This window comes from Bufo gargarizans, chromosome 1, assembly GCF_014858855.1.
Source record: "Bufo gargarizans isolate SCDJY-AF-19 chromosome 1, ASM1485885v1, whole genome shotgun sequence".
Lineage (NCBI taxonomy): Eukaryota > Metazoa > Chordata > Amphibia > Anura > Bufonidae > Bufo > Bufo gargarizans.
The window spans coordinates 242,931,906-242,946,218 of NC_058080.1; the positions used below are offsets into that span (position 1 = coordinate 242,931,906).

A 14,313-nucleotide genomic window follows, 5' to 3' on the forward strand; every position below is an offset into this window, starting at 1 on the left:
CATTTTTTAACCCTCTATACTCTGTGTCCTGTGACAACTATATCCTCTGAGATTGGTGTAACAGGGGTATACACTACGTGCAGAATTATTAGGCAAATGAGTATTTTGACCACATCATCCTCTTTATGCATGTTGTCTTACTCCAAGCTGTATAGGCTCGAAAGCCTACTACCAATTAAGCATATTAGGTGATGTGCATCTCTGTAATGAGAAGGGGTGTGGTCTAATGACATCAACACCCTATATCAGGTGTGCGTAATTATTAGGCAACTTCCTTTCCTTTAGAAAAATGGGTCAAAAGAAGGACTTGACAGGCTCAGCAAAGTCAAAAATAGTGAGATATCTTGCAGAGGGATGCAGCACTCTTAAAATTGCAAAGCTTCTGAAGCGTGATCATCAAACAATCAAGCGTTTCATTCAAAATAGTCAACAGGGTCGCAAGAAGCGTGTGGAAAAACCAAGGCGCAAAATAACTGCCCATGAACTGAGAAAAGTCAAGCGTGTAGCTGCCAAGATGCCACTTGCCACCAGTTTGGCCATCACTGGAGTGCCCAGAAGCACAAGGTGTGCAATACTCAGAGACATGGCCAAGGTAAGAAAGGCTGAAAGACGACCACCACTGAACAAGACACACAAGCTGAAACGTCAAGACTGGGCCAAGAAATATCTCAAGACTGATTTTTCTAAGGTTTTATGGACTGATGAAATGAGAGTGAGTCTTGATGGGCCAGATGGCTGGATTGGTAAAGGGCAGAGAGCTCCAGTCCGACTCAGACGCCAGCAAGGTGGAGGTGGAGTACTGGTTTGGGCTGGTATCATCAAAGATGAGCTTGTGGGGCCTTTTTGGGTTGAGGATGGAGTCAAGCTCAACTCCCAGTCCTACTGCCAGTTTCTGAAAGACACCTTCTTTAAGCAGTGGTACAGGAAGAAGTCTGCAAGGTAAGAAAAACATGATTTTCATGCAGGACAATGCTCCATCACACGCGTCCAAGTACTCCACAACGTGGCTGGCAAGAAAGGGTATAAAAGAAGAAAATCTAATGACATGGCCTCCTTGTTCACCTGATCTGAACCCCATTGAGAACCTGTGGTCCATCATCAAATGTGAGATTTACAAGGAGGGAAAACAGTACACCTCTCTGAACAGTGTCTGGGAGGCTGTGGTTGCTGCTGCACGCAATGTTGATGGTGAACAGATCAAAACACTGACAGAATCCATGGATGGCAGGCTTTTGAGTGTCCTTACAAAGAAAGGTGGCTATATTGGTCACTGATTTGTTTTTGTTTTGTTTTTGAATGTCAGAAATGTATATTTGTGAATGCTGAGATATTATATTGGTTGGTAAAAATAAATAATTGAAATGGGTATATATTTGTTTTTTGTTAAGTTGCCTAATAATTATGTACAGTAATAGTCACCTGCACACACAGATATCCCCCTAAAATAGCTAAAACTAAAAACAAACTAAAAACTACTTCCAAAAATATTCACCTTTGATATTAATGAGTTTTTTGGGTTCATTGAGAACATGGTTGTTGTTCAATAATAAAATTAATCCTCAAAAATACAACTTGCCTAATAATTCTGCACTCCCTGTATAAGTAAGAGTTTGTGTAACGTGCATCATGAGTAAGGACCGACATGTGTAGAACACTGTGCCTTGCAGTAACACACATATGGAGTCTGCTTTGGTAGTGAAATAATATCGTGAGTCAGTATGACATGCAGATGACAGGCGTCGCTTTTAGAGTCTCTGCAAACTTCACTTATTTGGGCAGTCACGGGGCCAAAACTAACCAAATAACTCAAGTATGAACTCAGCCTTACAGGTCGATGTTAGCGCCGAGAAGATGAGCATTCCTTTTACACCGTTGTCAGCTGATTCCACATAGATGTCTACAGACCCTGTTCTATTAAACGCATATACAAGTAGAGCCCTCCGACAGAGTGGAGAGGGTGTCAGCAGTAAGTTTGTGTTGACATCACTGATTATTTTCCCCTTCCTCTGATCCGTCTGAACAATAACCCCCAAAAAACAGATCCTGTCTGTGGAGCATCCGCCTTCACTCAGTCAGCATTTGGTCAGTAATCCATCAGTATTGCTAATGCCCCAAAAAACAGGAGTGGATCCAAAACAGAGATGACCCGTGAATGGAATATTTGCATGTCTTCTGTGTTTTGGACCCACTCCTGCTTTTGGCTACCAAATCACAAGACAATTTTGTTTTTTGAATGGGGGAAAAAAAAACGTTTATTTAACAAACAGGATATTAACACACATGAAATACAACACAGAAGGGGCAATACCACAAGATTTAAAAGACAAACTGGAAAAACAAAGTGCTTCATCAACAAGAATTGATTGATGACCAGTGTCAGGGTGACCACAATGGTAATGTATATGGATCAAGAAATGTATGGGGTTATGGCTGATAACTGGAGGACAGTCCAGCAAAGAAGCCGACTCCAGCTCATTCCTACAGTGCAGGCTACACAATCACAGCTGGAAGGTAACTGGTCAGTACAGGCAACACCTGAAAATCTTCATAAATAAGCCTTAGTATGTGCAGGTCTCACAGCCGCTTTAACAAAATGGTAATAAGCAGTATAACATGTAGTAAGCACTGCAGGAATAATGTCTAAGACATGTAAGACGTCGGGGGGGTCCCGAACATTGTGGACAATGTCCGAGATGAGAGTCATCCATGTGTTCAATACTGGATGTTATTGATGGCCAGCTCTGTGATGAATCCCAGCACTCAAATTAGGTAGTCCTTACTGAGAAACTTAACTTTTCCTTCAAAATGCGCTATTTCCACAGATGCCGTCACCTTGACAAGCTGGGTTGCTGATAAGTGGATTCTAAAGTGTCTGAAGAAATGCGAGTAAAGACATTGGAATAAATTGTCTACTTCCTCCAACGTGACCTTGTCCTTTGATTTATGAATATAATTCCATAAAGTCTTGAAGTCCTCTGCGTGGATGGCATAACAAATGCCCATGCGACGTTCGACAGGCACAGAGAAAGCAAGCTCTATGGCCGACACTGATCCAGACATGTTGAACCCGGTCCACATAATTGCTAGCCAAGTAAGATCCTGCAAACTGATCACCAGCTTCCCCAAACAACAGTCAAAGTTTCTTTGGAATCACATCCCTACGATAGCCATGAGCCGATATACAGGAAGAGCGGGAGGCAAGTAAATGTCTTTGGTAACAATAGATTGTCCTCTATGTACGTCCCGCAGAACCAACTTGTCCACACAATCCGGTCCTCTGTGCTTGCCTTGGTGAGTGGAGGCTTTGATGAAATCTGTATGAGCACAGCCAGTGGATCTCTGTCCTTTCCTTTGAGTCAAGGTAAACAGGAAAATTTGGCTTTTAGGTTCAGCTCTGAGCCCACTTCAATGGCAAGACCCTTCTGCTTCTCGGCAGCTATGTGGGCAGACAGGTGCTTGGAATACTCTTTCAGTCTGGTGTATGAGAAATTATACATTGGTGTCAATTGTTTTTGAAGGAGCAACGCAGCTTGTGCCGGATCAAGGGTTTCCTCCAAGGGGGTGCACTGCGGGATTTTTCTTTTAGACAAGCTTCGCAATGCAGACCGTTGACGTGCAGAGGTCAAGCTTTCGGGAGGATACCTCAAGCTGTGAAAATGACTGCTCCTTTGTGCCGATGACCTACTTCTGGCGGTTAACACCCCATCGGTTGGTGTTTGCATATAATTGCGATAAATGATGTTCCAGTTCACTGACTGTAAACTGAGATACTGAGAAACGTTTTAAACTCTGCCGCCATCTTTCTAGGTGCCACGTCTCCAGTCCCCTGACCAGCCAGATTTACCAGCATCTGCTCCAGGACATGAGGCAGTGGAATGAATTTGTTCATCCGTAGTCCTGGCGACTGACAAATAGCATGGCCTCCTCAAAGGGCATGAGCAAACTACAGGTTTCACACATGAGCTGCCACTGGCTGACATCAAAGTTATACAGGGGACTACTCCTGTCGGCTTGGATCATCAAGAAATCGTTTATGGCTTTTCTCTGTTCGTACAGTCGGTCCAACAAATGGTGGGTGGAATTCAAATGGTTGGAAACGTTGCATATCAGCTTATGTTGGGGGATGCTGTTCTGCCGGTGCAGCTCAAGGAGGGTGTGCTTTGTGGTGTACGAGTGGCTGAAGTGCATGCAAAGTTTCCTGGCCATTTTTAGGATGTCTTGCAGATGGGTGGAAGACTTCAGGAACCACTTGACTACCAGATTGAACACGTGTGCCATGCAGGGTGCATGGCTCAGCCATCCTTGACGCAGCGCCGACACCATGTTCTTCCCGTTGTCACCACCATTGTTCCGATTTTCAGTTGTCGCGGAGAAAGTCAGGATTTGATTTCTTGCTGAAGGACACAGAGCAGTTCCTCCCCTGTGTGACTCAGTTTGCCCAGGCAAACCAGGTGCAGAACAGCATGAGAGTGATGAGAGAGGTCGCACATGGCTTGCATACACTACATGCCTCCAACATAATTCTTGGATCTCTACATGAAAATAATGTATTTGGTGTAAATCGCGAGAGGGGCATATTTGGAGACATTGACTTCACAAGAAATACAGAGCAGCAGAGTTTACTTTGAAATTTAAAATTTCAACACTGCGTAATTCAGCCAATACAGCAAAAGGAGGTGTACAGTCACCCTTAAAAAAAAAAAAAAAAAAAAAAAAATGTCACAAGCCACTGTCACATAAAGAATTTCACCACTAAGTACTTCGGTCCATACCGCAAAAGAAGGTGTACATTTACTAATACATTTTCCGAAAAAGAGCCAGTGTCACATAAAAAAATTTCACTGCAAAAAGGGCTTTACCACATATAACTGCACCACTGAATTGAGAGGGGTCGCACACGGCTTGCATACACTACATTCCTCCCACATAATTCTTAGATCTCTACATGAAAATAATGTATTTGCTGTAAATCGCGAGAGGGGCATTGCTGGAGACATTGACTTCACAAGAGATACAGATCAGCGGAGTTCATCCACCTCTATTTGCTTCCCGCTGTTTACTGCTCCCAAATTAAAGTTTCAGCTTCCTCTGATGTGTATGCCTACGGAGTCCTTTTGTTATGGCATTGCACAGGGAGCAAGATTGTTACGCACAATTCTGATGGAACTCCTGATCTTAAGAAACTGGACTTGGACTCCAAAGCAGAGGCTCTCCTGTCATGTCTTGTGTGCTGTGGAGATCGAATACAGATGGAGCAGATAAAAACACATGAATGTTTTCAACTTAGGGTGGGTTCACCCTAGCGTTCCGTTATGGCTTTCCGTTATAACATGGAAAATAACGGAATACTCCGACAGAATTCAAAACGGAAGCCTTTAAAAGGCATTCCGTTTGCTTTCCGTCCTAATAGAAGTCTATGGGAAAGCATAACGGATCTGTCTGGGTCCCGTAATTCAAGATGGAAAACAAAGTCCTGTTGACAGGACTTTGTTTTCCGTCTTGCATAACGGGACCCAGACGGATCCGTTTTGATTCCCATAGACTTCTATTTAATAGACTTTGATTGAATTGTGAATAGATGGTAAAGGCAAAGTCTGCTGGTGTGTTGTCATCAGCGTCTTCATAATGTTTACTGCAGGACCCACAACAACATAATTTGGTCCATACCACAAAAGGAGGTGTACAATCACCCATCAAGTTTCCCAAAGAAAACATGGTTGAAATAAAAAATTTCACCAATGAAAGGATAATAGAATTCGGTTCATAATAAAAAAAAGTCTACTATTACCCATCAATTTTCCCCAAAAATGCCTGTTTCACATAAAACATTTCACCACTATGTAATTCGGTCCATCCAGCAAAAAGTGCTTTACCACATGTAATTGCACTGGTAAACTGCAATTAGACCCAAATTTTTTTTCTACTTTTACACAAAAGGCTTTTCAACAGATAAGTGCAACGATGAACGACAAATATATTTTTATTTCGCCAGTAATACACGGCAAACTGGGCTGTAAAATATCTCACTGCACCGCTGAACGGAAAATACGCCCTAATTTGTTTCTACTTTTACACAAAAGGCTTTTCAACAGATAAGTGCAACACTGAACGGCGAATATATTTTTATTTCACCAATAATACACAGCAAACTGGGCTTTACAATATATTACTGTACTGCGGAGCAGCAAAGATGTTTTTCCTTTTTCCACTAATACACTCAAAGGGCTTTAAAACAGATAACTGCACTGCTGAGAGGCAACGATATTTTTCCTTTATCCACTAATACACGCAAAAAAGGGCTTTAACACAGGTAACTGCGCCGCTGAAGAGCAACAATATTTTTCCTTTTTCCACTAATACATGCAAAAAAGGGCTTTAAAACAGATAACTGCACCGCTGAGCAGCAAAAATATTTTTCTTTTTTCCACTAATACACACAAAAAAGGGCTTTAGAACAGATAACTGCGCTGCTGAAGAACAACAATATTTTTCCTTTTTCCACTAATACATGCCATAAAGGGCTATAAAACAGATAACTGCACCGCTGAGCGGCAAATATATTTTTTCTTTTTCCACTACTACACGGAAAAAGGGCTTTAGAACAGATAACTGCACCGCTGAGCGGAAAATATATTTTACTTTTGCCACTAATACACGACAAAAAGGGCCGTAATTTTCACACTTCACCACACAATGGCTAATAAGCCCTTTTTTCTCACTAATACAAGCCTAAAATGCTTTAGAACATATAACTGCACCGCACAAGGGCAAATAAAACGTATAAATATTTCCTTGTAATAACCCACTGTTAATGCCTGTATCAAACAGTACTTACACCCTAATAAGAACGGTTTGATGGAATTACAGAGCTGTATAATGGCAATTTGGATCCCCAGTCAGTGCAGCAAGGTGTTATAGGAATACTCCTAATAACCAGGCTGTCACCTCTCCGAATGAACCCTGTTCAACAGAAATGCTGTGGATTGATTCCTCCCTATCCTTTCCCTACACCTTGAATAATCTTTCCCTGCACTTGTAAATCGTTTAGGTTTTTTTAGCACAATGAAGTCTTTCCTATCCCTGTCCCTAGCGCCTGCAGAGGTCTGTCCCTGCATTAAGTACACTGGTTAATGGCAGAATCTAAGATGGCTGCGCTATTTAGAGGGCTGTGACATCACAGGGCTTGCTGGCTGCTGATTGGCTGCATGCATGGCATTGTGGGTTATTCCGCCTTTCCAGAATTCCTTGCCCCATGTCCTCACATGTGCAGCAGCCATTTTAGGAACTACGGTACCAGAAAGCACGAGGAAATTCACATTTGCTGCAAATCAAATTTTTCCTGAAATTCGAATCGAATTCCACTTCGTCAGCTTTGATTTGCTCATCTCTAGAGGTGAACATGGCCATTTGTGGAATCTGTGGGCAGAAGGTGAAGCGTGGCCAGGGTGCATATGTTGGCACCACGGCCCTGTGTCAACATATGCATAAAATGGCCTGGGAGAACCGTGGCTCCGATGTGGTGGTCCAGCCTGCCGCAGCAACCGCTGCATCAACCAGTGGCACACATACGATTTCAGGCAGTCAAGGCTGAGCTGTCTGTCCTTCCCATCATCTGCGGCTCCTGATACTCTTCCTCCTACTCCTCGTCAGTCATTCCATCAGCAATCTATCACCGAAGCAATTGTCAAGAGACAACAGTATGCGTGCACTCATCCAACGGCGCAGAAGCTGAACTTGCTCCTGGCCAAGTTGCTGGTGCTGCAGGCCCTCCCTTTCCAAGTGGTGGACTCTGCACCTTTCAGAGAACTGATGGCTTGTGCCGAGCTGAGGTGGAGAGTCCCAAACCGTCATTTATTTGCCAAAAAGGCAGTACCAGCCCTGCACACTTATGTAGAACAGAAGGTGGGCCAGTCCTTGAGCCTAATGAATATATATTCTAGAGAAGCTCCACCAGCAAACTACTGGAGCCCAGCCTATCAGTTACCAGCTGATCAAGGAGAAATAAACAAATAATAAATCAGGCTGGCTCACAGTATTTTTGCATACACAAAATTTATTATCCCAATAAAAATATCATAAAAATTTTAAAATATTGAAACATAACCTTATTCCATATCAGCATATATAGATATAGATAAATATAATTCGGAGCTCACGCATACATTATTTATTATTAAAGCGCCATTCATTCCATAGTGCTGTACATATGAGAAGAGGTATACATACCTAATACAGACAATTGCACTAATCATAAACAAGACGTGTTACAAACTGGTACAGAAGGAGAGAGGGCCCTGCCGTGAGGGCTTACAATCTACATGGTATGGGAGAAGGACACAGTAGGTGCGGGTGAAGTTGGTCATGGCGGTATAGAGGCAGCAGGGTCACTGGTTGTAGGCTTGTCTGAAGAGGTGGGTTTTCAGGTTTCTTTTGAAGGATTCCACTGTAGGTGAGAGTCTGATATGTTGGGGTAGCGAGTTCCAGAGTATGGGGGATGCACGGAAGAAATCTTTGAGTCGATTGTGGGAAGAGGCAATAAGAGGAGAGAAGGTGGTCTTGTGAGGATCAGAGAATCCTTTCCCTGGCTAATCACGTGGCACGCCACGTAGATCAACACGAGGGATCACTGTGAACGAGGCGGCAGTGAACATGCACGGGCCGAAAGCGAGGTATCCACCATCTGGAAGCGCTGTTTGAGCGCGAATTTGACATAATTTAAAATCGCAACAAGGACATTCCTTCTAACCATCTAGGTTCCAACTACTGGTAAAATCGCACAAAGCTATACGATTATTTTTAGTAGTCAAATTTTTTGAAGATAGGTGAAAATTGATAACATTTGAAAGCAAAGAGGTCACATTTATTGGAGTACTCCAGTTATGTATGGCGTACTCCAATAAATGTGACCTCTTTGCTTTCAAATGTTATCAATTTTCACCTATCTTCAAAAAATTAGACAACTAAAAATAATCGTATAGCTTTGTGCGATTTTACCAGTAGTTGAAACCTAGATGGTTCGAAGGAATGTCCTTGTTGCGATTTTAAATTATGTCAAATTCGCGCTCAAACAGCGCTTCCAGATGGTGGATACCTCGCTTTCGGCCCGTGCATGTTCACTGCTGCCTCGTTCACAGTGATCCCCCGTGTCAATCTACGTGGCGTGCCACGTGATTAGCCAGGGAAAGGATTCTCTGATAAAAATAGGATACGCAGTTCACTGTTGTGTGGCGTAACCAGTATAGCAGAATCCGATTGGTTTAATCGATATAACTGAAGCCGATGAAGCAGAGTTCGATTGGTATAGGGTTCAATTCCATGCAGCAGAATCAATACGATGCATAGGACATGCCAACATAGACAGATCGACTGTGGTGGTATTTTGACCTGATGTCAGTTAGTGCCGGTATTGGACTCACCACCCTCGATTAAAAAAAAATTCAATAAAATAATCGCAAAGTCCTTTTTGCAGTATTGGAAGAAACGCACAGAAAGCTGGGTCACATTCACACTAGACGCGTTTCGGAACACAAGTGCTAAATGGAAACCTGCTGTCATGCCTTTAAATACCCTATTTCGGCATATTACAATACATAAACTGGATTCTGGATCGTGCAATAGCAAACTAATTGCAAACTGCACACCTACAGTCAATACTTCAGGTATATAAAAATACAAAATAATAATATGAGACAAATAGTTTAAAATTACATATTATGAACCATAAAATACAGACATTCAAAGACTCAAAAATTCTAATGTTCAAATAAATCGGAGGCTCAGAAACGCCAGACGTCTGGGGGAGGGGGGAAAGATGCAGAGAGAGTCAATGCGCCGATACACAGCCTGGCATAGACTCCCTGTGCAATCCATCTCACCTCCCTCTATAGAAAACCTAAAATTTCCATCTCCGAGTTTAGTCCTAGAGGCATCAGAGACCCAAATTTAAAAATCTTCATAGATTCTTGGCTGGACATTTTAGCCACAAAATCACCCCCTCTCCAGTCTTGCTTGACCGATTGGATAGCCATATATTTCATCTTACTGGGGTCACCTGCATGGTATAATTTGAAGTGCTTAGATAATGGATGTATTTCTGACTGTTTCCTAATATTGTTGATATGCTCGGTGATTCTAGTCCTAAACATTCTTTTTGTGCGCCCTACATACTGTTTTGGACATGGGCATTGGATTATATGAATCACTACTTTGCTCTTGCATGACAGGATTTCTTTATTTCCCATTTGAAATTATTGGTGGTTGACACTACCTCTTTTATGTTCCTATCAAAATGTGTCTGTCTACAATTATGGCAGCAGCCACATCTGAAGAAACCTTTTAGGTTAGACCATGGAGTTATCATTGATTTTATTGTATTCCTCCTTATTGTCGGAGCCACCTGAAGTCCCAAATTTGGAGCCCGGGTGTAGACAATCGGAGGCTGGACTGGAAGTATAGGGCCTAAAAGCTTATCTTCTTTTATTAAATGTCAATGTTTACGAATAATGTAATTTACCAATTTATAGTCTTTATTAAACAGTTATTAACTCAGGCACTTCTTTAGGTTTAAATCAGGCCGCTCTATCTAGCTGTCTCACCTTTTGTATGGAATCTTCAAGTAGCTCATTTGAATAATATTTCGTCAGAAATTGTACTTTCATATGTTGTGCCTCTACTTCAAATTGCTCTTGTTCGGTGCAGTTTCTTCTTAGACGCCTAAACTGGCTAGAGGGAACATTTAGGAGCCACCTCGGAAGGTGACAACTTGTATTAAAGATGAAGTTGTTTTTAGCTACATCCTTATGATATGTACTGCATACAAAAGATTCTTGTCTCTTTTCTATCCGAAAATCTAGAAACTCCACTGTTTGTAACTTAATATTTGGTGTGAATTTCAAATTAAACCTATTAGTGTTAAGCTCATCTATAATTGTAATAAAGATTGATGTGATCCTCCCTAAATCATCAAAATATCATCAATATAGCGCTGCCATAGGACCAGGTCCGCCTCAAGTTTCGGGGTGATGGTATCCTGCTCACATGCTGCCATAAACAAATTGGCGTAACTCTGCATTATATTTATCTATGTGTATATATGCTGATATGGAATAAGGAATAATTATTATGATATTTTTATTGGGATAATAAATTTTGTGTATGCAAAAATACTGTGAGCCAGCCTGATTTATTATTGATTTATTAGTCCTTGAGACTGTTGGTGTCTGCCCCAAAGTGCACGGCAGCGCAGTCGTGTGGCGCTGTAACTACGGTCAGGGACAATACTACATGTCCTTTACGGCCCACTGGGTGAATGTGGTCCCTGCACAGCCACACCAGCAACTTGGCCAGGTGCCGCCGTTTCCCCCTCCACATTCTCATGCCATTGTTCCTGCGACAATGTCCACCTCTGCCTCCTCATCCTCCACCATGTCCGCAGCCTCCACTGCAAGGACAATTCACCCAGCATACCACATGTGCAGGGCACGGTGGTGTCACACTGTTATGCATCTTGTTTGCCTGGGCGAACGGAGTCACATAGGGGAGGAACTGCTTCGTGTTCTACATCAAGAAATCGAATCCTGGCTTTCTCCGCGACAACTCAAAATCAGAACCATGGTGACTGACAACGAGAAGAACATGGTGTCGGCGCTCAAGGAGGGCTGAGACATGCGTCCTGCATGGCACACATGTTCAATCAGGTTGTCAAGCGGTTCCTGAAGTCTTCCACCCATCTGCAAGACATCCTAAAAATGGCCAGGAAACTTTGCATGCACTTCAGCCACTCGTACACCGCAAAGCACACCCTCCTTGAGCTGCAGTGGCAGAACGCCATCCCCCGACATAAGCTGATATGCGACGTTTCCCCCCATTGGAATTCCACCCTCCATATGTTGGACCAACTATACGAACAGAGAAAGGCCATAAACGATTTCTTGATGATCCAAGCCGACAGGAGTAGTCCCCTCTGTAACTTTAAAGGTGTTCTCCAAGTTATATTTATTGATGACCTATCCTCAGGATAGGTCATCAATATCAGATCGGCTGGGGTCTGACACCCGGAACCCCCTCCAATCAGCTGTTTGAAGAGAAGGCGTGCGCGGTGTCAGCGCTGCCTCCTCTTCACTGTTTACCTTCTAGCCGTTGCATCTGCAGTGGTGAGCAGGTGTAATTACACCCAAGCCGTCCTATTGAAATGAATGGGACGGCTTGGGTGTAATTACACCTGCTCACCACTGCAGATGCAACGGCTAGAAGGTAAACAGTGAAGAGGAGGCAGCGCTGACACCGCGCACGCCTTCTCTTCAAACAGCTGATCGGAGGGGGTGCCGGGTGTCGGACCCCTGCCGATCTGATATTGATGACCTATCCTGAGGATAGGTCATCAATAAATATAACTTGGACAACCCCTTTAATGTCAGCTGGTGGCAGCTCATGCGTGACACCTGCCGTTTGCTCAGGCCATTTGAGCAGGCCACTTTATTTGTCAGTCGCCAGGACTACGGGATGAACAACGTCATTTCACTGCTTCATGTCCTGGAACAGATGCTGGTAAATCTGGCTGGTCAGGGAACTGGAGACGTGGCGCCTAGATCTCGAGGCCACATGAGCCCTGTGGGGGCTGAACTGGAGGAGGAGGAGGACATTAGAGCACAAGCAATGTGTAGTGAAATGGGTGGTTTTTCTACACAGGTGACAGGAGAGGAACATCTAGAGCAGCTACAGGGTGATGAGGAAGACGAGGCAGAGGACCCAGACACACCGTGGCAGTATGCAGTGGAGATGGGGGCAGGGAGTCCCTCCTAGTCACTTGCACAAATGGCCAGATGGATGCTCACTTGCTTGTGTAGTGACAGCCGAATTGTCACCATTCGGCAGAGGGATGACTTCTGGCTCTCCACCTTGTTGGACCCTCGCTACCGGTCCAAAATGGGGGCCTTTTTTACACCCGCTGAGTGGGAGGACAAACTGAACTACTATAGAAACATCATATGTAGTCAGTTGGGCGCTGCCTATCTGCGCCATTGTCCATCCTCGCAGGTCTGACTGGGGGGTCCTCTGCACTCACGTTCCTCTGCCATGGCTGCTGTGGCCAGCAGCAGCTATACCTGGAGAAGGACCTGAACCAGCAGGTGGTGGCCTACTTTCACAGCACCCTGCCATCCCACATTGAAGATCCACTGGACTAGGCTCGGACTGGCCCACAGGCGAACAGGTGAATCCCCCGGTGGCCCAATCCCCTGCACAATTAGCACACTAGACTGACATAAAGATTGGCAGGCTAAGATGCTATACAGTACATTGCTTATATAATAGACTGTATAGTGTGGGCAAATATGCATGTAGCTTTACAATGGGCCCCGAGAGTGAATTTTACTGATGGGCCCTTGGCACCCCAGTCCGACACTGAGCTGGACTGCCAAACTGAATTTGTAGCCGCAACTGGCAGAGTTTGCCGTGGAAAGACTGTCCTGACTGGCCAGTAGTGTGGCATCAAAGCGGATGTTTACTGCGGCGGGGGCCATAGTTACCCCTAAAATAACTCGCCTGTCCACCCAAAATGTGGAGAGACTGACCTTTGTCAAGATGATTTAGGCGTGGATCAGCCAGGATTTTCACCCACCAATCTCTGATGCATCAGACTAGATCATCCATAGTGCCGCACCGACACTTTGACAAAAGAGACCGATTTCTTCTGGCTACCCTTCTAAGCTGCCACCCGCCTGCTGCCACACATCTAATGCCAAGTGCTCTTTCTTTCACCCACCATTTTCAGCTGGTACTGGTATTGCCCCCCGCCTCCCCACTCTGTCACCTTGCCACTCTATGGTCTCCTGATGCTGCTGCCACCTCCCCACTATGTCACCTTGCCACCCTGTGGTCTCCTGATGCTGCTGCCACCTCCACACGATGTCGTCTTTTTTGGCTTTAGCAATACTGATGGATTACTGACCAAATGCTGACTGAGGCGGATGCTCCAGAGACAGGATCCGTTTTTTGGGGGGTTATTGTTCTGACTGATCAGAGGAAGAGCAAAATAATCAGTGACGTCAACACAAACTTACTGCTGACACCCTTTCCACTCTGTCAGGGGGGGGGGGGGGGGCTCTACTTGTATAAGCGTTTAATTGAACAGGTTCTGTAGACATCTATGTGGAATGTGTAAAAGGAGTGCGCTTCTTCTTGATGCTAACATTGACCTGTAAGGCTGAGTTTAAACTTGAGTTATTTGGTCAGTTTTTGCCCCGTGGCTGCCCAAATAAGTGAAGTGTGCAGTGATTCTAAGAGCGACGCCTGTCAACTGCATGTCATACGGAC

The 14,313-nt window shown here is 44.1% G+C and overlaps 1 pseudogene; it reads right to left on the bottom strand.

The window, feature by feature from the left end:
• Positions 1-2,712: 2,712 nt before the first annotated feature.
• On the bottom strand, positions 2,713-3,722 carry LOC122924522 (annotated as a pseudogene).
• Positions 3,723-14,313: the final 10,591 nt, after the last annotated feature.